The sequence below is a fragment of the Haliaeetus albicilla genome, chromosome 25, assembly GCF_947461875.1.
Source record: "Haliaeetus albicilla chromosome 25, bHalAlb1.1, whole genome shotgun sequence".
Lineage (NCBI taxonomy): Eukaryota > Metazoa > Chordata > Aves > Accipitriformes > Accipitridae > Haliaeetus > Haliaeetus albicilla.
The window spans coordinates 6624178-6648830 of NC_091507.1; the positions used below are offsets into that span (position 1 = coordinate 6624178).

A 24653-nucleotide genomic window follows, 5' to 3' on the forward strand; every position below is an offset into this window, starting at 1 on the left:
CACACAGAATATAGACATGACGAAAAGCTTTCTTTCTCTTTTTCTACAGAACAGATTGAACTTTTACAAGTTTCATAGCTCAAAATTAGATGGCTTTCCTACTTTAACTCTTTTTGTTGTGTTTCCTCAGGAGTGGTAAATCGTGGCATAAAAATATGTGTTGGAATTCATGGAGATTCCAGATCCTGCTTTGCCCTACCTTATTTTCACTGCTTTAAACAGACATTTAAAGACATCACAGTTATCTTTCTTCATCATTTTCATGAGTGAAGGTACAAAATAGCAAGACATATACTACCGTTGCTACCCAATTCCAGGTCTCATTTTCTTCTTGCATAAGCTTTTTTCCCTCTGCAAAGAGAAAACAAAACACTGTTCTTCATGTGCTATCACAAAGCACTCTAAGCAGGTAGAAACAATTTTAAAAAGCATGAAACAAGAGTATCTTTTCCTGAGACATTTAGAGGAATTTAATCTTCAATGAAAGAAGTAATGCATTAATACTGCAAACATGATAGTGACTGAGGTCCAGATGCCCTTTGAAGTATGTGAGAGAATTAGAGGTCTAAGGAAATGTCAAAAAGAGTCCAGTAAAAGAAGTGCCTTTGCAAGTTTTTGCACAGAAGATGTTGAGGTAGGCTTACGTGCACAAATATTTCTTCATTGGGTCCATAGATGATGGCACACATTGACAGTAATGGTAATTGTTACTTTGAGGGGAAAAAAAAAATACAAATTGGGGAAAGAGAGATAGGGGAAAGAAAAGAACAGTGAAGAAAAGAGTAGACAAAATTTGAAGGGGAAGAGAAAGGAAAGCTTTTGCCAGCAGCAGTGAGGAAGAGATGCAACAGGGTTCCTAGGCAAGCATTCCTAGTTGGACCACTCTCCTTTCTAGTAAGTGGTCGCCCATAAAACTTCTTCTATAATAACTTCAAGGTTTTCATCAGGACATGCCTAAACTCCCTAATGGTTCTTCCTGCTTATTAGTGCTGATTGGAGCATGGTATGACAGAGGGAGGGGCAAGGTTTTGCATGCTGACTGGTCAATAAGCTTTGTGCATGCATATTATTGGATAAACCTGCAAAACAAGGGATAGGAAAAATTGGAGGGGAAAGATGATGTGATTCTCAAGCCAGTGGCAATCACTCCAGCCAATGGCAACCTGACATAACTATATCAGGGTTTGCAGATGCAGGGCAATAACAATATTACCACAAGACCAAGAGTATGAGAAAAATGGGAAAACTACAGAGGCTTTGGAAAAGCCACACCAACCTGCATGAGAGGTTACAAAGCTTAGAGGAGGCACTCTGGGAAGACAAAAAAAAAAAGGGATGGACCATAGCTGCCTGGACTTGAAAACCTGACCAAGAAAATGCACTCACCTCTGATGAGTGAGATGATACCTCTCTTTTCTTCCATCCTAAGACGTGATTCTTAGGTTTTCATAAATTCAGTTTCATGAGTTGAAGTTCAACTGAGATTTTCCTAAGTCCATAGCAAAGGCAGACCTTTCCTGCTCTTTGATTTGGAGCAAAAAGAAAGATGAAAGACATCCCATTAATAGTAATGGTAATTGCCAGGGCTTATAAATTTTTTCGTACGCTGACTGCAAGAAGCTTAGAAGCATAAGTAATTTATTTGCTTAAAGGGGTAGGCAGCAGTTGAACAGGGCTTGTCAATAGCTCAGTAATATCTAAACAATTGAGGTTAAGTGTCCAATAATATATTTATATATTGATATACATATAAAAGTACACATATCTATTGATATAGATCTCCAAAGGGAGTGGGTTGGTTTGGTTGTTTGTTTTTTCAGGAAAACTCTAACGTTCTAAAAAGTTTTGAAATCATCATTCAGAAACATTTTTGCATAAAGAAAATGAGAGAGAAGTAAAATATTTAATTAGACAGAGAAACAGATATACCAGCTGTGTGCCAATTCCTTACTATCTGTTGGAGTACAGATAAAAAAGAAAATAATTATGGGATATATACTGAGGGGTACTGAATTTGTCTTTTTTTCTTAAAATTTAAGGAAAAATTTTTATGCATTCTGTTAATCCCTAGCTATTGCCCAACTTCTTGAAATAGAGAATTTTTTGTTCCATTGACCTCAGATAAACTTTTGAAAAAACAAGGTCAGTAATGAGTAGATGCAACAGTCAACATATAAATTGCTAGCTAAAAAAAGTATCTGACTCTTCCTGGTTTTCATACAGAGATGAATAGGGTATTTACCACATTAGTACAGTGTGCCAGGAACATACCTTCCACAATTCTCCCCAGAAGAAAACGAGCAGTCTCATACAGCTGGTGTGTAACTGGGGAAGGAAGCAAAGAATTTCAGCACAAAGAACTGAGAGTATGCTACTAGACTCAGCCCTGGATCCATGTATGGAGACACAATAATGGAAAGCAGGCCCTCTCCCAATTTCAGGTATGCATGTATGATATAAAATGCTTCTCCAAGCATTTATGAGTCCTATTTTTTCACATTCCACCTCAGTCAGCTGGTGATCAGGTTCTGGTGCCAGTACCAGTGTAGGCAGGGACTCAAAACGAGTACAAATATTAGCAGGTGAGAAGGCTGCTAGAAAAGGATAAAGCAGAGTTTTACTTTTGAGGATAGTTAGCAAAACACTTGGGTGACATAATTTTGCATGGAAAGGAAAAACCCATTACAATCAACCACTGAGTTAAGGGACATTGTATCGCTTTTGTATGTATCTTTGTTGACTCAAAAATCTTGCCTACATTATCAGACAGGAGGAATAGACTAACTATTTGGCAACAGAATTAGCCAAATCCATAAATAGCTTTTTTTTTTTTTTAAGTGTATATGGGGCACAAGTATCCTTGCCATCATTTGAAACAAACTTTCACTACACAAAAAAACTTAGAGAACAGCTTGAATATGCTTTTGCAACATCACCAGTTTGGGAGTCATTCTTACCACAGTTTCCAAAGAACAGATTCATTTCACTACTATGAATCCCCTACAAAGCAATCAGAAAATTAAGGAGCATGGAAAAAAGCTATTTGTGTGTCAGCAAAGACATACAGTTACTTTTAGAAGCATCAAAATTGCAGGGAGATATAAATCCTTATTATGTATAGGTACAAGATGTATGGGTTTCTCTGGTCAGATTACAAGGATCATTCTCTTGGAAGGAAATGAGAACTAAAAATATTTCATGCTAGCTGTATCTTGATTAAATGGTGTGCTGTTTCTGTCTATACTATCTCAAAAAGGACTGTATTGTTTATTAGCAGTTATAGTCGGCTTGTGAACTGAAAGCATAAACATGTTAAAGTTTAAATTATAAGGACAAGTTTGGATGAGCTCAGCTGTATAGAGCACTATATTTTTTAAATCAGCTCAGGTGTACTGATTTACACCTCAAAATTTGACCTTCTGTCTTTGCAACAGAGGTGACACAAAGTATAACTCCTGAAGAGGAGAAGCATGATTTCCTGATAAAATAATCTTCTGATAACATTTAGGCTGAAAAAGAAATATGCTGTAGTTCTGTCTTTGTTACAAAAAGTCGCTTAATCTCCTTGGTTGAGATTCACTTCCATGCTGCAATAGATTTATGCACCCTCTGAGACTGAGCTTGAGGAAGTTAGTGATGCACAGACCTGAGTGAATTTACTCTTACTTAGTTCTTTGTCTGAAAATCCGGAATAACAGTTTCTCTACCTGCAAGAGGTAGATGTATTTTAATAATATTCTTGATCCTTCACACATTGCAGATGTGGAGACTGTATTTGTAACATTCTTTGTGTAAGGTTTGTAGCAGTTCTGCTCCAAAACCATGTGAATAATTTCATACTACTGATCCATTTATTCCAATGCAAATTGTAGCATAAAATACCTCTTAATTAAAGTTGTTGAGCCTGTCTTGAGCCTGAACATCTCTAAGCTTTGGCTGTGCATACAAACGTGCTTCTCAGAGCATTTTTTTAGTACCGTGTTTTTCATACCTGAAATCTTCAGCATTGTGCAGCTAACAAAATGCAATAGCTCTCATGCACACTTTTCAGGCTGAAGTGATACAATTCAATGTGTTTCTCTGTTCAGGCTGAAGCATTGCTTGAACTGTTGTGACTCATCGAACTTTAAATATTCCTTGTCTTCTCTGAGAACAATTCAAGGCCATCAGATAATGTGGCAGCCATTCATTTTGCAACAAAGCCTGTGGCTCAGTAGCAGAGATGGAAGATTTAACACAAAAACCACTCCTAACATTCTTTAGAAGTACTAGCAGCCCACTGCTGATATTTCCCTGAAATGAATGTGCTGTCTTTCTTTATTCATTATTCACTCCTTTTCCTTTTAACTGAAGTCAGTTTGGGGTGGGGTGTGTGGGGGGAATAATAAAAAGAAAAGACAGTCTTCCCTTGGTAGGTCTTATTTCATCACTGACAGACTTTGACTCAAGCCTTTGTGTTACAAAGTCTGATATTTTTCATTTGTTATTAACAGGATTTTTGCTGTTTCCTTATTAAGAATCCTTCTTAATTCTAAACTCTTACCACTTCCGATGGAAATGAATTCTGTAATCTGATATTTTACACAACAAACATATTTGTTCTGTATTTGCTATTTTTCAATATATTAAGTTATTCCTTTGCTTTCATATTTCAGAAAATTTCCCCATCTACTAAATCTAGAACCCCCATGTCCAGTCTTTATTGTATTATTTTACTGAATTCATAGACTCAGAGCAAAATTTAAGTTCCACTTTTGCCCCTTCTGGGAAACCTGTTCCTTTGCTTAACTACTCCTACCCTGAAGAATTTTTTTCGTATGTCAAATCAAAATTTCCCTATTTGCAAGTTGTGTTCATTGCCCTCTATCCTGTTGTTGTGCACCTTTGAGTAGAGTCTGGCACTGTATTTTCTAGAACCAACCATATAGGTAAATGAAAACTACGGTTAGATTCCCCTTCTCTTCCCCACACTAAACAAACTCATTTCCCTCAGTCTCTCATTGTATTGTCGTATCCTGAACAGAATAAAAATAATTTATGCAAACAATTTTGATCTCATAACAGTAACACTGCCATGGATAGATGTGTATAATTGAAAAGTAGTTGCAAAACCATATGCTACAATGTATGCATGCACACAAGTACTCAAACACTTTAGTGAACCACTGCTCTGTAGAATGAATTTTCGATGACCATAAAACAAGAATGTATGTGTGATCAGGTCATTGAACAAGAATATATTGGAATACACTGGAACTACCAGAAAGTCTCTTCTGGAAAACCCTACCAAGATAAAGTATCTTAAAAAAATATTAAGACACATCTGAGAAAGGTGAGTTGTGCTATCAAGCAATTACATCTTGATGGATACTGAAGTCATGGAACCACATATGGAAGTAATATCAGAAAACTGTATCTTGAAGAGTGCAGAGTAAAAACAGGAAACTAGTTTGGGAAAAATCTCTCAACTATTATATTGGGATTGCTTAACATGACCAAGTATATAATATTTTGAAGTCTCCCACAACTGATAGTATAGATCAAATTGTCTGTAGATTGTTTATATGAGATTGCAGCATAAATCAGTAGCTGTCTGGGCTCTGCTGCTTCAAGACGGGGTAGGCAGAACTGATCATTATTGTTTCCTGCAATTTTGCCTGTATAAGAGTTATCTCAAAGGAAATACATCTCTGTTACATGCTTTCTATCTAGTACCACACCATTGGCACATGGCTGTAATTTTTGTGCAACTCACGTAGTTCAGTTTCTTTTATTCTGTGTCTACTCCCTGCAATGGCTGCAGTCTGTCAACCTCTCTCTTGTAATGTGGGGCCCAAAACTGAACACAGTATTCAGGAATTGGTCTAACAAGTGCTAAGTAGAGGGAAATAATAATCTCCTTTGACTTTCTGGCTACGCTCTTGCTAATGCAGCCCAGCACACAGTTAGCTTTCACTGTAGCAAGAGTGCAGTGTTGACTCATGTTGAAGTTGTCATTCACCAGGACCCTGAATTTCTCTTCAGCAAAGCTTCAGCCTGTGAGGTCATTGCCCAGCCTATATCGATGCATGGTGGTGTTCCATCCCCAGTGCAGAACCCGGCATTCACTTTTATGGGACTTCATGAGGCTCCTGGTGGTTCATTCCCCCAGCTTGGAGCAGTCCCTCTGAATGGCAGTCCTGGTACCCAGCGTACTGATCCTTTGTACCAGTGTGCCCAGTTTAATTCATCTTTATGCTATTCAATTCAATGAGTTAACATATAATATTATAGCCATTGCTTCCTAGACTACAGGACAATTTAAAACATTAACTAGATCTTCACTTTACCTTGACTATAGCTAGGAGTGAGGATTAGTTGTAGGTAGTTCATGCTATTTTATTTTCCTGATAAGATTTTTCTAGATATAAAATTATGTTAAAATATTTATTGTGTGTATATTGCTAGGTCCAGAGGAGAGTAACCCAAATAATGACAGAACAAGAGATAAAATATTGGCTTACCAGAAAAAAAGAACAAACAACCCATCAAACTTAAAAGCCAGATGTTGAGAAAACCTGACTGAAATGGTGCTAAATAATGACTGAGCAACAGAACAGAGATATGTGATTTGCTATGACATACATAAAAAATAAATTATTTAATTTGGAAAAGTAGTCATATTTTATAGTACAACTTGAGCTGAGGTAAAGGTATAGGCATGTCTGATGTTTGGGTTTTTTTTTTCCTCTAAAAGAGGAAACACAATGAACATTTTTTGTCTGAAAACCTCAAGCCTGGGATCCAAAGAAAGACCTATATCCATCCTTGCTTTTTATCTTTTCTTATAAGTTCCTGATGAACTACCATTCAAAAAAAGTTACAATAATCTGCTTTTTTTTTAAAATGAAAATTTAAAGATGCCATATGCAAAGCTGCCATACTTAAATGAGTTAGTTTTATTCAACTATAAAATGCCTTATGTTCAAAACAAGTATTCTATTCAAATCCCCTTTATATGGAAAGGAATTTGAGATTCTAGGATTAGAATTCAAAAGAAGTTAGGCTCTATCTGATTTATTTACACAAGAGCCAAATTTTCCACTGTAGCTGACAGTGAAGTATTTCACTGAAATCATGAAATCATGCAGATTTTGTATGAAAGGGAAATGATCTCAGTTCTTACTTCTTTGTTTCCAAATAAGCACAATCACTCAAACCTAGATTTTTCTAAGTGCAACTGCCTCTTACCAAGCTAAAAGAATTCCCTCTGAAAATTTCTTTTGTTGGAAAGAAACCTAAAAAAGGTCTAACTGCTGGGCAGTCACCACTCTCCTAGAAGATAACTAGCTCATTTACTGATTTCCATCCATGTATCTGCAAGCCTGCTGCTTCAGAACAGAGTACCGAAACTGCCCTTGATTTAGAATATCTACACATGCTCTTCCCCAGTAGGAAATTTGTTTCATAACTCAAAGAGGTATGATATACAAGTTTTCCTAGTGTTAATCCAGAAGTGTAAGTAAATACCTTTACAATTTAGGTACTAGTCATCCTTTTTACAGGACTTTTTTTCAGGGTAATATTATACATGGGGATAAGCAGACAAATTTTACATAATTTGTACACCTCCAAGAGCAAGTGCAAGCAAATACTCAATAATCAGCAATAAAATGCTACATACATTTCCTATACCTCCAGCTCAGTCTTTCCTTGCCTGTCAAAGGGGATCAATTTACATTTCACATAGTAGGCTTTCCTTGCTTCCCGCAGCTTCTGGCAGAGGCAGCAAATTTTCAGTCTTAATTAATGGAAGTGACAAAGAACCAAATGCCGTTTTCTCACTTTCTAATCCAGTGAGTCAAGGGTCATCCCTACCATGTGAAACTTTTGCAGATAACTTTATTGCTAAGGTATGTTCCACTACAAAATAGTTCACTTTGAAAGGAAACAGCTAATTTTGGATACCAGATGCTAGAGTCTTCTCTAATTCCTGCAGGTTTCGTGCTACAGTTTTAATCCAAAAGGCAAGCAAACAGACAACAGAAAATGGCTGAGGCTCTCTATTCAAAATGAAGCTGGCACCTTCCTTAAGATACACACACAGAGTTCAGAGCCTTGCACCAGCTTTAGGACTTGGACAGACCGATTCCCCAAACTGTCATCCTTCCTAACATTTGTTCAGCTTTATTGACATCAGTGACCTTGGATGGATTCTTAATTAGGCATTAATTAGATCTGCTCTGAGCAGAATAAAATGATACCATATTAAAATCGTAAGCAACAGCCTCCCTGTGCTAAGGCTCCAAACGCTGGCAACACAAGTTAAGGGGAACAGATGTTAGGAGCAGAAGAATCGGGTACGGGGGGAAAAGCATCCAGTGAAAGCGGGCCACAGGTTTGTTGTGTTTTTAAAAATATCTTGTCACCTCATGTGTCACTTTAATGGTGCCTTTCTAAAAGAAGATCTTTCAAACACTTTTTTTTTTTAAAGCCAGCTATTCACTTTCTTGTGACCCTAATGTACATTCGAGTTTCATTGTGGTGCTGCTTTCTGCAACTGGGGTGCAGGAGGATGAGATAACAGTCTTGAGCGATATTCTTCTTTAGCAACATTGAATTCAAGATCTCTCAGCCTCCTTTCCACTGTGCACAAACCACACATAGACAGTGTCTGTGTGATACTATTATGTTTCTCTCTGATTTTACATGGGTGCAGCAAGTATTAGATAATGCAAAAGTAATGTAGGGAATATATTTTGTGATGTTGAAGAAGCCTTCATTTTATGTAGTCAGAATAATGTCTTCTGCCACTGTATTTTATGAATCCCGATGAATGGCACAAATATATGTAAAAGATAAAATACACAGTATACAACATGATGTAATATATAATATAATGATACATAATTAATAACATATAATGTATAACAAATAATATTCAATATACAACATAATTTTAATATAACACATATAATGTGATATAATTCATATGATATTTTAAATAATAATATCTGAACTCTGTTTCTTTCAAACAGTTCTGTCTTTTTCCATGTGTTTATATTGCTTTTAATGAAGAAGAAAGGAAAGTTTCTTTAGCATTTCAAGGTACCACTCAGTCTTATTGTCATCACTGACCTAACTGTATTGTGCAGTTCACAGAAAAAGGAAAATGTTTTTGTATTTTTGTTGACCTCATGTTTTTACAAACTTCATTGTCACTTATCTCTCACACAAAAAGGATATATTCTGTCCACTGAAGGCAAAGGAGAAGTGATCACAGCACTGTGAACAACCCAAACTAAATAAAATATTAAAACAGAAGCCACAGAATCTTTAATCACTCTGGACTGCAAGTATACAAATATACCTGCCTTCCACCTTCACAGAGTTAACTAGCCAAGATAAGAACAAACTGCTGAGTCCACAGTAAAACTGGTATCAGAGGAAAACGTATCCTCCACTCCAACTCAAGAGGTCTTCAATAATGAAAATTTTGAGGACTTTTGAGGTATGTTGAATACCGTTATCCACTGTGACTTGCCTTTTCATAAATACAAAGGCAGAACTATCCCTTTGTACAATTTAATTTCTCTTCATGGTTATAATTGTAAAAGCTTGAGCTAGAATTTAATTGGAATCACTGGAACTCAGTAACGCCACTGGTATCTGAAGGAAGTATTTTATTACATAAAAGGATGATATATTTTATTATAAAATAATTTTAAATTTAAATATTGCTTACATTCAGTCTCCAATGATTTGGTCTTTAAATGCATTTTCTGCAGGGCTTTCTTAAGAACCTAGGAAATGCTGTGTTATTTGACTAGATGTCTGTCTAAAGCTATATTTTAGAAGCAGAGCACTGTTTCAATAGTAATCAGTATGACACGAACCATACCAGGGTTAGAAAGCCCCTTTACAGGCGGGTAATTTACCCTCATAAAGAATTTCCTCTTTGACCAGTCAAGTGGCTGGCTTGTGCTTTAAAGAACAGTTTCATATTTCTTAAAAAACTATATGAAATATTACTTTGCTCTCAAAAAAAGTTTAATAATCTTTAAAACCTTCTAACTTCTTTGCCCCAGTGGTGCCTTCTGGCAATAGAAATTGCTGATTAATTATGCATTTAGAAAAAAGACCCACTTCTTTTATCTATTTCTCAGCAAGGCTCTCCTTAAGTAAATTGCACCGCAGGAATCAAGATCTGAGTCTCCTGTCTCTTCTAACTTCTTCATATTGTGCATTGCATTTTCACTGAACACAAAAGATGTAATGCAGTGGGAAAGTAAGCCCCAGTCCAACGATGACAAAAGCATAAATTACAGCCTCAGTCAGAAATGGAAACAAAGATAAAAGAAGTCTTTGCAGGACAAAATCCAGAGACAGCAGCACCATTTATTATTATCTCTAACAATCTAAATGCAGCAGGGAATCCTTTGGGCATGTTACACTACACATCTTACTAACAAGACTCCCCTTTGATACTAACCCCATTTTCAAATATATTTCCTGTGGCCTAACAGCATTATCTTTACCTTGTGTGAAAGTGATACCACTGACTTCATTTTGCTCAGAGAAAGTGTCAGACACCCTGATATCTACCCTCCCAAACTTCCTTCAATATAAAAGAGCACTGACAGACAGTAGCCTCATGTCATAGACACACTGTAGCTCCTGAGTCACAGAGGCTGCAGAAGGGCAATCTCTAATTTGCCTTCCAGGTCTCTCCATGTAGGAAAAAAAAAAAGGGGAAAAAAAAAAAGGGGAAAAAAAAAAAAGGGGAAAAAAAAAAAGGAGGACTCACTCCTACACAGCAGTCTTTCCAATTAATTTTCTGATGGGACATTAGTGTAAGAAAACCACAAGATATGTGGAAATGAAAATTTCTGTTTAAATGGTCCAGAAATAAAACTAAGTTAATCATTAAAAAGCATAATATATTGTGAAAATACATGAATACTTTGAATATCACAAAGTGTAAGGAGAGAAGGAATAGGAAGATTTGAAGTAGGCTGAAACAACCTGTCAGCCCATCAAGGCATACCTGTTTATATTACTTTTTTTTCTGTTTTCCCCAAGCCCAGAAGCATTTAATTAACACCCCACGTAAAAGACATTGTTTGAAGTCATAGCACTAATAAAATCAATGGCAAAGCTGTCAGCAACTTTGTGAGAGACAGGGTTTCACCAGTGGCTCCTCTAGAAGTTGTTCTGAATTAGATTTTTCTTCAATTTCCTATCGTTGTTGTTGTTGTTGTCATTATTATTATTGCCATAATAATGATAATAATCATAATAATAACAACAACAATTTTTTTCCTGACCAAGACTTGAAAGAATATCTTTTTGTTTTCATTAGGCATGAAAGAAAAGAAATCCAGCAGGGCAGCCCGTAAGCATATGTGGAAGGTGAGAACATCTGCTGCATGGAGGTGACCCCATCAAGGACCTCATCAGTGCAAAGGGGATAATAAGCAAAGGGAGAACTGATAAACAAGAACGCACACAGACATGAAGCTGATGATAGACGAGGGACAGCAGAGACAGTGCCAACGGTGAAAAGTCTCCAGTCACTGACCGATGGGCCATTGAGAAGCTGCGGGCACAGCTTTGAGAGGAACGGCCTGGGCTTTGTCACTCGTTAGAAGGGGGAAGCAAGAACATGGGGATTTGGGATACGGAGGCGAGTGTCGGAGGGAGCATGTAGAGGAAGAGGAAGGGGAGGAGGGAAAGGAGAACAGGCGGGCAGGGTTGTCTAGAAGTGTCGGCTGTGTGCAGGCCGTGGCCGGTCCGTCCCAGCCCTGCGCCTCATGCCCCCAGCCCGGCCTGGCTTCTCCTTCAATCCTGTGGTAGTGTGAGGGACTGAAAGAGTTCATGTCTCAAACCTTGTGGTGGGGCAAGTTCTGCTTAACGACTAACTCCGCATAAGCCCAGGTGAAAAGCAGCCAATAGGCACCCATCAGCAACAAGAGGGGAGGGCAGGCCGGAGGGTGCACAGCTCCCTGCTCTGAGGTGCTGTTCTGATGCGCTGAGCAGGACAGCTCACCGTGTAGGGAAGGGGAAGTTACTCCCCAAACGACCCTCAAGTCCCAAAGGCTCACAAACAGCTCATGACACCTAATTAGCCTAATGAGTTCGAGTGCCTGTGCGAAGGAGGGGCAAGGACGATAAAAGGACACAACCCAAAACCCCACATGCACGCACCCACCGGTGCAGACCCCTCGGCTGACTGCACCTATGCTGGACCCAGGACTGGTGAAATCTTTCTCTTTCCCCTTTTCTCTCTCTGTCTTGTTCTCTCTTTCTTTTTCTTTTTCCATAATCCCTCCACCTCATCCCTTTAGACATAAAACCATTGACCAAGTCTGGGACTAGGAGTGGATCTAGCCGCACCTGGGCTCCTCTCTGAGAAAGAGTCTGGAAAGCAAGGGGGTCTCCTCTGAACCTCAGGACTCAACGGGAGGGCTCTTATTATTCCCTGAATTGATGTATATGGCTATCATGGGTTACACAGTTCACTGAGGTAGTTTCATGGCAATTCCTGTTGTAAGAAACCCCACCACCTGCTGTTATGCTTCCCCAGTTCAGTTTGCTTCTGCCATGGATAAAATGTTTAACTGATCATTTGGTGTCGTTTCACCTTAATTTAGCCAGAGGGAATTCTGAATTTCACATGTCTGTCCAGCTGGGGTCGTGACAGGTAGGTCTCCCTGTGCCACCCCATTTCTTATCCTGTGTGGGCGCTGTAGGGATGAGGTGCCAGATGCTGGGGGTGTGAATGCATTTGGGGCCAGGCACCACAGTCAGATGGGGGGGGGGTACCCTGGGATGGTGGTGTCAGCAGCTGGAGCCACTGGAGTCTCAGGGACACCAACCAGAGCAGGTAGGGGACTCGGCCTCAGCTGCACGGGGGGACCAGGTGAGTGGGGCGAGTAGAGGGGCTGAGCGCCAGGTGCCTGGTGCTGGTGGCTGGGATGGGGGGCAAGTGTCTGTATTTCCCCTAAACCTGGTACTGGGCAGCGGCACCACGGCAGGTGGTGGGGCTGTGCCAGTATTTGGGAGGACCCATGAGCTTGGGGTGGCTGTGAGACAAACATGTTTGTTGGTGAGCACCAGGAGGGACTTGAATGGGAGTCAGGGACCTGTGGGGCAGGTAGCGGGTCCCAGGATGTGGGCATGGGTACCAGACGGACAGAGGGGCAGTACCAGTACTCAGGGGATGCATGAATGTGCATGTGCTCGTGAGTCTGGAGAGTGGGGGAGACTGGGGTGTGTGTGTGTGCATTTGCACTAGTGACCTTCGATCTTGACCAACCAACTAAGAGAGAGTTGACAGTTGACTGACACAGTGTTTGTGTGAGCACTGCATCTGGGTGCTGCTGAAGGCAGCGCCTTGTCTGTGGCAGTATGTGTAATCAGATGTGTGTTTGTGAGCGTGTGTGCGTCTGTGTATGTGTCTTTGGGATACATGCTCAACTTTGCTACAGTTGAACCTGCAAACGGGAAAGTGGCAGCCGTGTCCCCTAGCCTGGGTAGAGACCCTGGGTCTCTAGGCAGGAGGAAACCCTGGTCCTGGAGCTGCTGGCGGCTGTATCTGCTTACAGCATCCCTTAGCACAGAGAAAGGACAAGAAAAGATACTGGCTAAAACTATGGTTTTGCTGTTCTTTGAAGAATTTCAACATAAGAAGTATATACACCAAATTATCTGATAAGCGGAGGAGTTAATGTTTATTAATGTTTATTAATGTTTATTAATGTGCCATTGCTATAACCCCCACTTACCTCTCATTTAATACCTGTCTTGGATACATCATAGCTGCATTGAATCCATAGGTTTCTTCTAATGGCTTTAAACCTTAATTTTCCCCCAGAATATCCTAAGCTCTTCCACAGTACTTGTCTTTACCTACTGTGGCTTATGTGGTCTCTGCAGTACTTCAGTTATTTTTACCTTCCTTTGTGTTTCTTAGTTAATTTTTTTTGGCCTGCCTGCACCATAACAGGGAACACATCCTTCTTTAGAAAGTAAAAAAGTGAAGGCAGACTCCCATACTTTCACTTTGAAGTTTTTATGTATTCATATTTGAATTGTGTTGTAACTGAAAAAGTTGTTAGAACTCAAGAACAAAACCACATGCAGTGTGCTTTTCTGTATCTTGAATAAATGTCCTCAATTGAAGGCTGTTTTGTAGATAGTTGAAAAATCAGTGTGTTGTGTCCTTTCCACAACATGTAGGCAGACTTAAAATACATAGTAGAAATGTAAGTGACTCATCTGAAGGATATGACTATAAACAAGTAGAGACAATACATGCAGACCATGGTACAAGATGTGCTTGTTAGTATTTTCTCTAGGTGATGCTTTAAAAAGCTAGCTATTCGCTGGCATGGCCTTGTCTCGATTGAATAACAGAAAAAAAAATCAGGTATCTTACATTAAGATCTCAATCAAGAAACATGACAGGTTTGACATTTAAAATGTAAGTGATGTGACAGTCACAACAAGATACATCTTACAGCTACATCAGTGGATTTATACATTTGCAAGAAGTCTGAATTATGTCTTCATAAGCAGGTGGTGTTTTCAACGTGAAACTCTTCCAAAGCTATCACTCACACAACAAAAAATATATCCTTTCATAGCTGACAGGTTTTATATCAAGTAGTGGTTGAAAGCAGGCAAAGATCTGATAAAACATCATGCAACAGGTGATATCTAGGTAAACATACCTCCAGATGTTTACTATGGTAAACTGTGAAGACTGTGTTTTATCAGTAGACAAAGTGAGGGAGGGTTTTGGTTACCGTTATTTTTATGTCAGCAATATACTTTTCATCTAAGGAAACAAGAAACAAGATATCACTAACTTATGTTTTAGGATGTTTTTTTATTTGTCACCAATGGTATACATAGTCTGTGTTCTTATAAAATTTAACCAAATAAAAATAAGCATTTTCTCATGATCAATGAAAAATAAGTAAGGATGTAGGGCCAACCAGTATGAGATGTCTAATTCCAGTAATGCACCTAAAATGGAACTTGGACATAAATTAAAAATGTAAATACAAAATTTTCACCCAAAAACATGCTCAGCCATTGACTAAGTCCAGAAGTACTTACACACCATATGCATTATACCACCAATGAGTAGTATATTTCAGCATGCTGCAGTTATTCTATCCTACTGTCAGCTTGGTATATAATTATTGTTCAAAATAAACAGATGAGACTCTAAGGACTTCCCAAACATATAACTGAAATGTTACATATTCTTACTTTCTCTTGTGTGTGCTCTCAATGTAAAACTGAGTGAGCTAGAGAATTTGAGGAGCTGAAGCAAAAGAGGCCTAGAATTTATTTTGATTAAAAATCTATTAAAATCTCTCCAAAACTGCAGAGAAGAAGTAGAAGAAGGGACTGAAAATCTGCCTAAATGAGTATTATATTGAGAAGGAGATCACTTAAGAAGGGAACCTATAAATATTGGGAAAGCATTTTTTGAGGAATATAGATTAAATACTTTAGAAAGATAGAGGGAAAATCTAAGATGTTTAAGGCCTGGCAAAATGCTTTAAAATGGATAAGGTAAGACTGCCAATGTGAATGGGAGAACAGTAATGGAAGTTATATAAGGGTTACTGTATTATAACAGCATCCAAACGGACACCGTAGTTCTGTTGTGGAAGAAGTAATCAGATAATATCTTCTGAAAGAAGTGTCACATGACGTAGCAGGTCAGTAACAATTAATTATAACAAACAATTGTCAAGCTGAAGATGACACCATGACATGAGGATATATTAATAAAATGAGATATCTGAGAACTCACACAGGTCTTGAAAAAAGGTATGAGCAGAGAAGGGCAGATGTATATGGGAAGGAGTCACCTAAGTGCAGGTCTATTACTCCAGCTGAAATATTATGAGATGCTTTGAAAATAATTTTGAAAGAATGACATAGAGATAAGTGGGGAAAAAACACCATAAAATTCTATGTGGGTTTCAAAAATAAAGCTCATGCTAGATTGTAAAAGTTAGTTTATTTTCTAGACAAGAGTGAAGTAGTATTAGTCAAACATTTAATGTGGCTTTTCATGAGAAATTTTAAGTGAGGGCTGTGAATATAGGGATTGGCGCAGGAATGTAAAATGCATAAAACACTATTGAAATTGAGGAACTGGAAATGACTGAGATTTGTGTTGGAACAATATCAGGCTAGAAGAAAGTATGGAAGTTTTCAAGTATCTATTTTAGGACACAAGTTGCTTAATATTTTCATGTTACTGACTTAAGATTAACTGTGAGAAGTTAATTTTCTTGATCACATAAGTTTGGGAGATATTATCAAAACAGAGGAAGACTGAAATGTTAAGCAGGAATGCTACAATGAACTTAAAAACTGGAATCATATACTACAGTTTATATACACTAAGGTGTTGTGTGAAAGCATGCAGCTGTGGACTTAAAGCAGTTACTTGGAGATTGTTACACTGGGTTAACTTTTAGTGCAGAATCTCTCAAACTGACCTACAAAGAAAGAGGAGAAATAATTGGGTCATATATAAACCTAACATCAGAAATAATTTTTTTCATACATAAGGCATCTATTAACTGATTGGTACTCTGAAGAGTAAAATTTCACATGCCTGATGCATACATACCTGCCAACATCAAGTGTTCATGTTTACCTCATTTACCTAACTATCTAAAACTTCTTTGAATTATAGTCAATTGAAGCTGGGTTATGTCCCAGTGCTGATGTGAATGCTGTACTTTGCAACAATATTCTAGTGCCTGCAAAGTGGAGGGGAAAATAGAGAAAGAGTAGATGTGTGCACCTGTCTCTGTATTATGTTTGATGGACAGTGACTTATCAGCACACCTCCCTGACACTCAGCGTTGCAGAGAATGAATGGACTTTGCTCCTTTCCCTGCTGCAAAAGCCTCAGTGGCAGATGAGAAGCCTCCTAAAATGGCATAGCCCTTAAGCACTGCTTATTTACCAAGTGCATTTGTTTATTCAGCAGATCTTTCTCCCCCTCTCAAATCATCTTGTGAAAATAGCGATGCTGAGGGTAATTAAGAAAAGATACAGATCGATTTCATAGTAGACAAACATATCTTCCAGTGGCTTTCTTGGCACTTTTCTAGGCAATAGGTTAAGGCCTATGAACTCTATCAGTAAGATGTTTTTATTGATCATGCCAGTCATTTGGAGGTTACTTTGCGCATTTATGGCACATCAATGATACATTCAGCAGCGGATCTGCAGTTACCTCTAGTTTTCCAGAATTAACAGGCTGTGCGTATTATTCTACTTTTCTATTATAAACTCAGATTTCTATAAGGATCATGAGCAGATATATTTATTTTTCTAAAATATTATATGATAGGCATATTATCTAAAATAGGTTGTACAATATTATCTCTATTCTACATTTTTCATTATTATAAAGTCAAGTCTATTGATTCTGTTAAAGTGAGAATATGATTTTTAGAATTGTGCCCCAACCTAATTATAGTTCTAAAAGGTTTTGTGGATTAAATATATGATTGAATTAACTGAGGGACCAGGGATGGCAGTCGTGGCGGAAGTATCTATCCAGAGCAACTTTTAACACAAGGACACTATTGTTGGAGACAGAATACAAGGCTAGATGAACCTTTGGTCTGTCTCATTCCTATGTTTTCATATTCTCATCAACTATGTTTTCTTCTGAATGTAAACACATCATTTCAGAAAATTTCAGCTATGCTTTAATGTAAGTGTTGTGTGTCTTTGTACACAATACCAACTTACTAGTGAGTACAGACCAACGTGCCCCCAAAATTCGCTACCTACTTAAAAAGATGATCAAGTAACGATGCCGATGAATAAAAGCTGTTCAGTTTGAAATACATGGGCTACCACATTACCTGTTCAATCAGAGGCAAGAAAATTAAATAACAGCTTGAGTCAATCTCACACTTCACTTGATTTTAAATTTTGCATTGAAACTTTTTTTACTGGGAACTTCAGTGGACCTGTCTCCTAAAATTTTCTCTCACTCAGCTCAAAAAAAGAATCCAGAAAAAAGTATCATAGACACTTACTGTATTTTTTTTCCTGTTTCAGAAGAGAAAGATCTTTCATATTGTGCTTTTTTCATGGCCTTGAGAAAACTTGAGTTAAAAAAAAAGTAGAAGAATCAAATAGATGTAACTCTCACTGATACTCACAAGTAGTTTTGAAATCTTAAGTCAAGTGAGTCTCAGTCAATATAAATTTTCATTACCAATCTGGAGGTCTGCTGCATTTTTCAAAAAGGTTCCTTGACATTCATAAACCTTTTAATATCCTTGACCCCACCACAGAGTATTCTTTTTTGCTAAGAAATGTGTTTACTTTTGAAATATTAAAGAAAGAAGGCCTATCAACCCCTGCTCCCAAACATTTTAATAGATTTCTGTCTTCCATCTTTATTCTGTCCTTTGGGAATGGGAAGATACAGAGCATTTAACACCCAACCAACTCTGACAACTGATGTAAAGCACTAGAAGGATTCAGTGCAACTCAATAGGGACAAGCAGCGTTTCAGGCCTACATACCATGTTGAAATGTAAGCCAAGCCAGAAGTATAGATGTGCCTTTCGTGGTTATTTCCTTTAACATGTGTGAATATGTATGTGTATGCATGAGAGAGATAAAGCAAAGGGAATGTGTAATCTGAAAATATTTTATTAATTGGGAACTCTTTTTCAGTACTGAAGAAATAACTTCATACATAAATGCACCTTTTTCCATGACGCAGTTTTTTCTATCTTCTAAAAACCTGTTAATAACAATTATCATTTATATTAGAACAACATTTCCTTCCTTCCTTTATTTCCTTATAATTTTAGAACACTCATCATGTCCAATCCTTCCTACTGATGTACAATTTTTGTAAAAACCAAGATAGCAATAAAACTGCAATTACATAGCTAAATGATTTGTCTCTAACACCCAAAAGACATACTTTTTAATGACTGACTGCTTCACTGATTTCTATTTGAGGAGTGCAGGTAGAACTCTGTGGTTCAGAAGAAAATCTCTGCCTAAGAAAAATGCATAATCTGATTTACTGAAGAAATTCCTCAAAAAAAGGGCATTGTAACTTTTCAAAAGGAGAGATATATTTTTCCATATTTGAGGTATCAGATGCTTTCAGTAACAAAAATGGGGTTGAGTAGATTGTGTGTGCAAAATAACCTAAAGCTACATTATTGCGTTGCTGTCATCAACACCATCTACTTTCATCCTAGATGTTCATTAACCTGGCAGCAGGCCAGCTAACTTGTGATAGCTGCTGTGAAGATACAGTGTCCGATATAATTAATTACATCTCTCCCCTTTTCTTTCATACTCACAGCAAAAAGACTAATGATGTCCTGTTTTCCCAGAGTTATCATCTACAGTTTTGTCAATGATAGATTGCATATAAGTGCTATTGTCAAACAGCACAGGAATGAATAACAAGTTAATTGCAGAGATATCATATGCAAAAGCTACACATTTGTTAAAAAGGTGGGGGTAGATATGCCTTTTGAGACCTGGCTCTTTAATTAAAAGAAGACCCTAATAAACAAAGGGGCCAAGTCTGCATTAGTTATACTGACAGGAATGAAAGTTTGGGAAGACAGCAAGCAGAGACTATTTCTCCATACCAAGGAGCTAATTTGAGGATCAAAATCTCATTTAACAGAACGATTTTCATTGTGGAAGTGAGAGTCTTTTTAATAAAAGCAAACTTCAGACTCTCCTTTCTAAGGCATGTACAAATTGCCTGTTTAAAATAACACGCTAAAATATGTTATTAAACGTCTCACCTGAATCTGATTGTTTACCTGTTATACAGCCAATATTAAAACAAATCTTACCCTTTAAAATTTTTTTGCTATGCTCATATGAGGTTCCTGGTCTTTTCATTTCCCACACGCTCACCTTGAATAGACTCCTCAAACAGAGATTTGTGGTTTTGTGAGATAGACATAAGTAACTCTTGCTCTCCTCTTCTAATGAAACAGTTCTTGGTATCAGGTAGGAAGCTAGGGCATGTATGAAAGATGGTTCTTTTGCCTTTCATTAGCTTGTTAATACAATAGTAGATAGTGAATGCATCTGTTGACATATTTAAAAATATTCTTTTTAGAAGTTTTTCTGGACTCCTAAATAGCAATCATCCTCATTTTTAAGTATTACCCACAGTTTCCACCCATATTGCAGTGGAATATTGTGATGAAGCTTGGATATGAGTGTGAGGAACTCCCTAGTGAATATTAATCTTGAAATCAAAATTCTTAGCCAAATGTTACAAAATCATTAGTATTATTAGCATAATAAATAGTCAAGGTTATGGAATTTGACACCCGGAATAGAGTCAATTTAATGTTTAATTATTCATTCAAACTACTTTCATTTATTTATGCTAAATGCATTTTTGGATTAAAAATATATGAGATTTTTTATGAAAGGAATCAAATTGTATCCCAGTTTTTAAGTGTTTCTGTAGTTTAAACTGGAACATAATTAGCTATGAGCAGGGGGAAAAGAGAGCCTGTTTTGCTGCATAATATTTTAAGAATTAACGGAAGGAAAATATGTGGAATGTTCAAAAAAAAGAACCCCAAAACACTTGCAAAAGAATATTACTTGAAGCTAATTTAAGTCTAATCTAATTAAAGTTAATGATTACTTAATTCTTGAGAAACCTTTAAGTGGGCATCGGGTTCAGAGGATTTTGGCCTAAGTTTTCCAGTACACAACAGTTGAATGCTAGACCAGAAATACTGTGGTTGGCTTGAGTATCTACTAGATCTGGGCCTTGATGAACATCCATTTCTTATTTGATGATGAGGTAAGATTCAAGAATGCCTCTGTCTCCCTTCCTCCTGCATGCCCTCTTCTTCTCTTTAAAGGAAATGGGGTAGGGCACTACAGGGCCTCGGGTAACACCGTATAGACCATTGCAACCCTGGGACTACAAACCACCTTTTCATCTTTCAGTGAGAGCAGCAGGAGCCCACATTGTCTTCTGCTGAAAGTTTAAAACCACTTCTTCACAGCAGGGCTTTCTCCTCATTACACTAATTATTACACTTATTTCCATGGCATGAGGTCAGTCCCCCAAAAAATAAAGCTCAGCCATTGCCAAAGTAAAGGGTTCAGTATCCAAGGAAAACTCCTTCATCGTTTCAGTCCGAAGACTGTGACTCCCCGCACTTCAGCCCTTCTGAATCTTCTCTCAGGATGACCACAGAACCCCTCAGGGAAAAGAAAAATTTGCCCAAATACCACTGAAGGACACTTCAGACATCTTTGAACAATCTTTCTGACTCTCTGCAAGCTCGGGCCCATTTTAGTACACTGGATGTCCTTCAGACTTTTTTGAGGATATACATGGCCATTAAAAATGTTAGAAATATTTGAACATTACATGCTTGCAGGATTTCAGATGCAGTAGCCCAAAGGACTTACCCATAATGGCTGCAGTTAAAGCCGTCTATTCTCATGACATCATACCTATTTAAAAGATGATTCCTACTACATTTTTCTACCTTTTGACTAAGAGTATCGGGATCTAGAAAGTATGCTTCTCTTTTTAGCCATATATCATACTTCTCTCTCTGCTAGAGCGGTCCTTTCTATTGCAATGTCTCGACTACATATATTTTTCTTTCCTGCTCCATCCAACATGGAGGAGCCTTCCTATGTATCTCACAGCTGCATCAATCCACAGTTGATAATTTTTCACATATTTAGTACGCTAAAAAGTACCACACCCTTTACCTAATCTTCAACATTCCAATGTTACTTCTACATATCATTTGTCTACAAGGTGTTAGAGACTTTAATGTCTTTCATTTTAAAAAACAAACAAACAAAACCCGAGGAATATGTCTAGTGTTTCAGTTATTTGAAAGATGCCATATACTGAAGAGAGAGAAGTTTAGGATTTAACTTACTGATCTAATATGTGGTGGGTTTTTTTTGAACTAGCATTTCTCATATGCTTAGATCATCATAGCAACTATAATATTATCAACGTACTGAGAAATGCATTCAGAAAACTTTCAAGCAGTAAACAACTGTTCACATTTATCAACAAATTGATTCAATTTATTCAATATTTATTAAAACAAAGAAAATATTATCTTACCATGATAACCCTCATTTTAGAAGATACTATGGTTGTGTACGATGGTGGTTTGAGAAACTTCACAGTCAAAGTATGTGCGTATTCATAGTCATGTATTCAGAGCATATGGTAAGTCCTGAAAAAGACAAGTTTAGTTGATACCACTTGAAAAAACATATGGAACTCATCACAATCCCTCACCTGCCATAATTTATTGCACCAGTAAGTAATCATACTAAGCCACTGAGAAATCAGTTAATTATTAGATGGGTACTTTTAAAATTTTGTATCATAAAGACATTTAACAACAAAAGCTAGTTTTCTAATGAAATGTCCTTAATTAAATAATGTAGTATTTTATTTGTCTTTTTTTTACAAGGAAGGTGATTTTTTTAGTTTATTACTTCTTTTGTAAAAATGTAAAATTATTCTTTTTCTGAACAAATAAGTTCACAGGATTTTTTGATGTTTTCTTCTTTTTCAGTAGGCAATGGAAATTACTTTTGCTATATTTTGCTATTTAGAAACAAACAATTCTGTTGAATTGTTTTATAAGTCTTTAAAGAAGCAAAAAGTATATTTTACCAGAGCCTTGCCTGGAAAATTGTGGGGTTTTTTTCTCATCAGTTCCTGAGTTACCACACATGAGATTTACAATTTCAATATAGTTATGCAAGAGCAGAGTGTGTCTGCTAAACAAGACAAGCCACATCAGTAAAGTCCATAGTAGGCACCACTAAATACTATAGCATAACGAGATAATCAACATCTAGCTGTTTTCACAATAATTTATAAAGTAATTGCACAATAAAGTAATGTTTACCTTTCAGAATCTGATACTTGTTTTAGAGCAGCTATTCAGTAAGTCTTTCTATTGTTGCACCACATGCACTTAACATATTCAGTCTTTCAGGTCAAGCAGTCAAGGCTCTTCTTTTCAACCAAAGTGAAAGACAAATGCATGCTTACTGCTTCCATATCCCTATGTATGTATTGCATATAAATCAATGTTTTACATTAACTCCAGAGATCAAAAGTATGGCTTTTTCCATTCTAAGGCAGTCTTTCTCTATTTCTATGGTTCTCGCATGTTGTCCTTCCGATCTCAGATTCTTTGTGGTGCTGACTATGCATTACTTCTCTGTGGACCCAGAAGAAAATTCTGAATTATCACACAGACATTCTTTACAGCATTATGAAAATTTTACATCTTATTCTAGCCTTTAGGAAACGGTACAGTCACTTACCAATTCAGACTGACAAATCCTTGTCAGTATTTCCTGTATATGCAATGGCTAAATTCACCTAGAAAGTTACCTTGTCACACTATGTTCTCATAACTGATGAAAGAAATTACAGCCTGCTGAAAGCCAAGGAGAAAGGACATAAAATTGGCAGCACAAAATCATCTCTCTGCCTTTTTCTGTGTGATAACCAAACCTTATATAGTTGAGCATAGGATGCTCAGTTAATTTCAGATATGTTGAAGTGACATGGCAACACTTAAACACCTTAAGATACCAGAAGTGAAAGTCCTGACATTAGCAATAGGGCAGGTAGAGAGGCAACAATAGCTCAAGTGTAGCTGAGGGAGGCTGACCATCACCTAGTTCAATTTTCTGATGCCAGAGTCACCTTAGGGACGTTTGTTAATGTTAATGAAGTTAGCATGGTTAGTAAATTCTTCTGTGGTTGACAAAGTAAATGTTTAAAGACCGTTGGAAGTCTAACTTATAAGTGGTAGAATTCCTATTTACTCACACATGTGTATGAGCATGGTGGAAGAAATAAAATACAGAAGCCGAACGTATGATGTTGTCCTGGGTTTGGCTGGGATAGAGTTAATTTTCACGGAAAACTAGGAGGAGGCACAGCCAGGACAGCTGACCCGAACTAGCCAAGGGGATATTCCATACCATGTGATGTCACGCTGAGTATATAAGTGGGACCGGGCTGGGGGACCAGAGTGGTATCGCAGCAGGGGAAGTGGTGGAGCGTCAGGTTTTGGGTGGTGAGCAATTGCATTGTGCAGCTCTCGTTTTGTATTATTTTTTTATTAGTACTATTATTATTGTAACTTCTCTCCTTGTGTTGTCCCAGTACACTGTCCTTATTGAGGTTCTGCCTTCTTTTTTTTCCTCCTTTCTGATTCTCCTCCCCATCCCACCTGGGAGGGAGTGAGCGAGTGAGCAGCCTCCTGGTGCTTTGTTGCCGGCTGGGCTTAAACTACAACAGATGTCACAGCCATTTTTGAAACAATTGTAACCAGCTAACTGAAGAAAATAAAATTTAAAAGTAATTTAGGGAAGAATAATTCTTAGTCTATGATCAGCCACAGCGAGCCATTACTATAGACCCATAGTGCCTCTTCTCCTCCCCCCACCCAACACCTACTTCAGCAATTAATAATTTGCACAGCTTCTTCCACATTCAGTTAGCTGCTTTTACTCTGTGTCCCAGTGATAAGATCTTACTCTACATCCATCTGTCTTTCTCACTTGTATGCCAGGGC

General features: G+C 37.6%; 1 long non-coding RNA gene across 2 annotated transcripts in view; it reads right to left on the minus strand.

Moving 5' to 3' along the window:
- Window positions 1-1052: 1052 nt before the first annotated feature.
- LOC138681930 (uncharacterized) overlaps window positions 1053-24653 on the minus strand; it is a 31424-nt gene continuing 7823 nt past the window's right edge. Inside the window, exons 1-4 of one of the 2 annotated variants that reach the window (XR_011322158.1) lie at window positions 22965-23528; window positions 22163-22277; window positions 2272-2594; window positions 1053-1522 (exon numbers count right to left, since the gene is read on the minus strand). This is a non-coding gene — a long non-coding RNA (uncharacterized lncRNA). Of the gene's footprint in view, window positions 1523-2271; window positions 2595-22162; window positions 22278-22964; window positions 23529-24653 lie in introns of those variants that run through there. The other variant, XR_011322159.1, reaches the window with a different exon arrangement.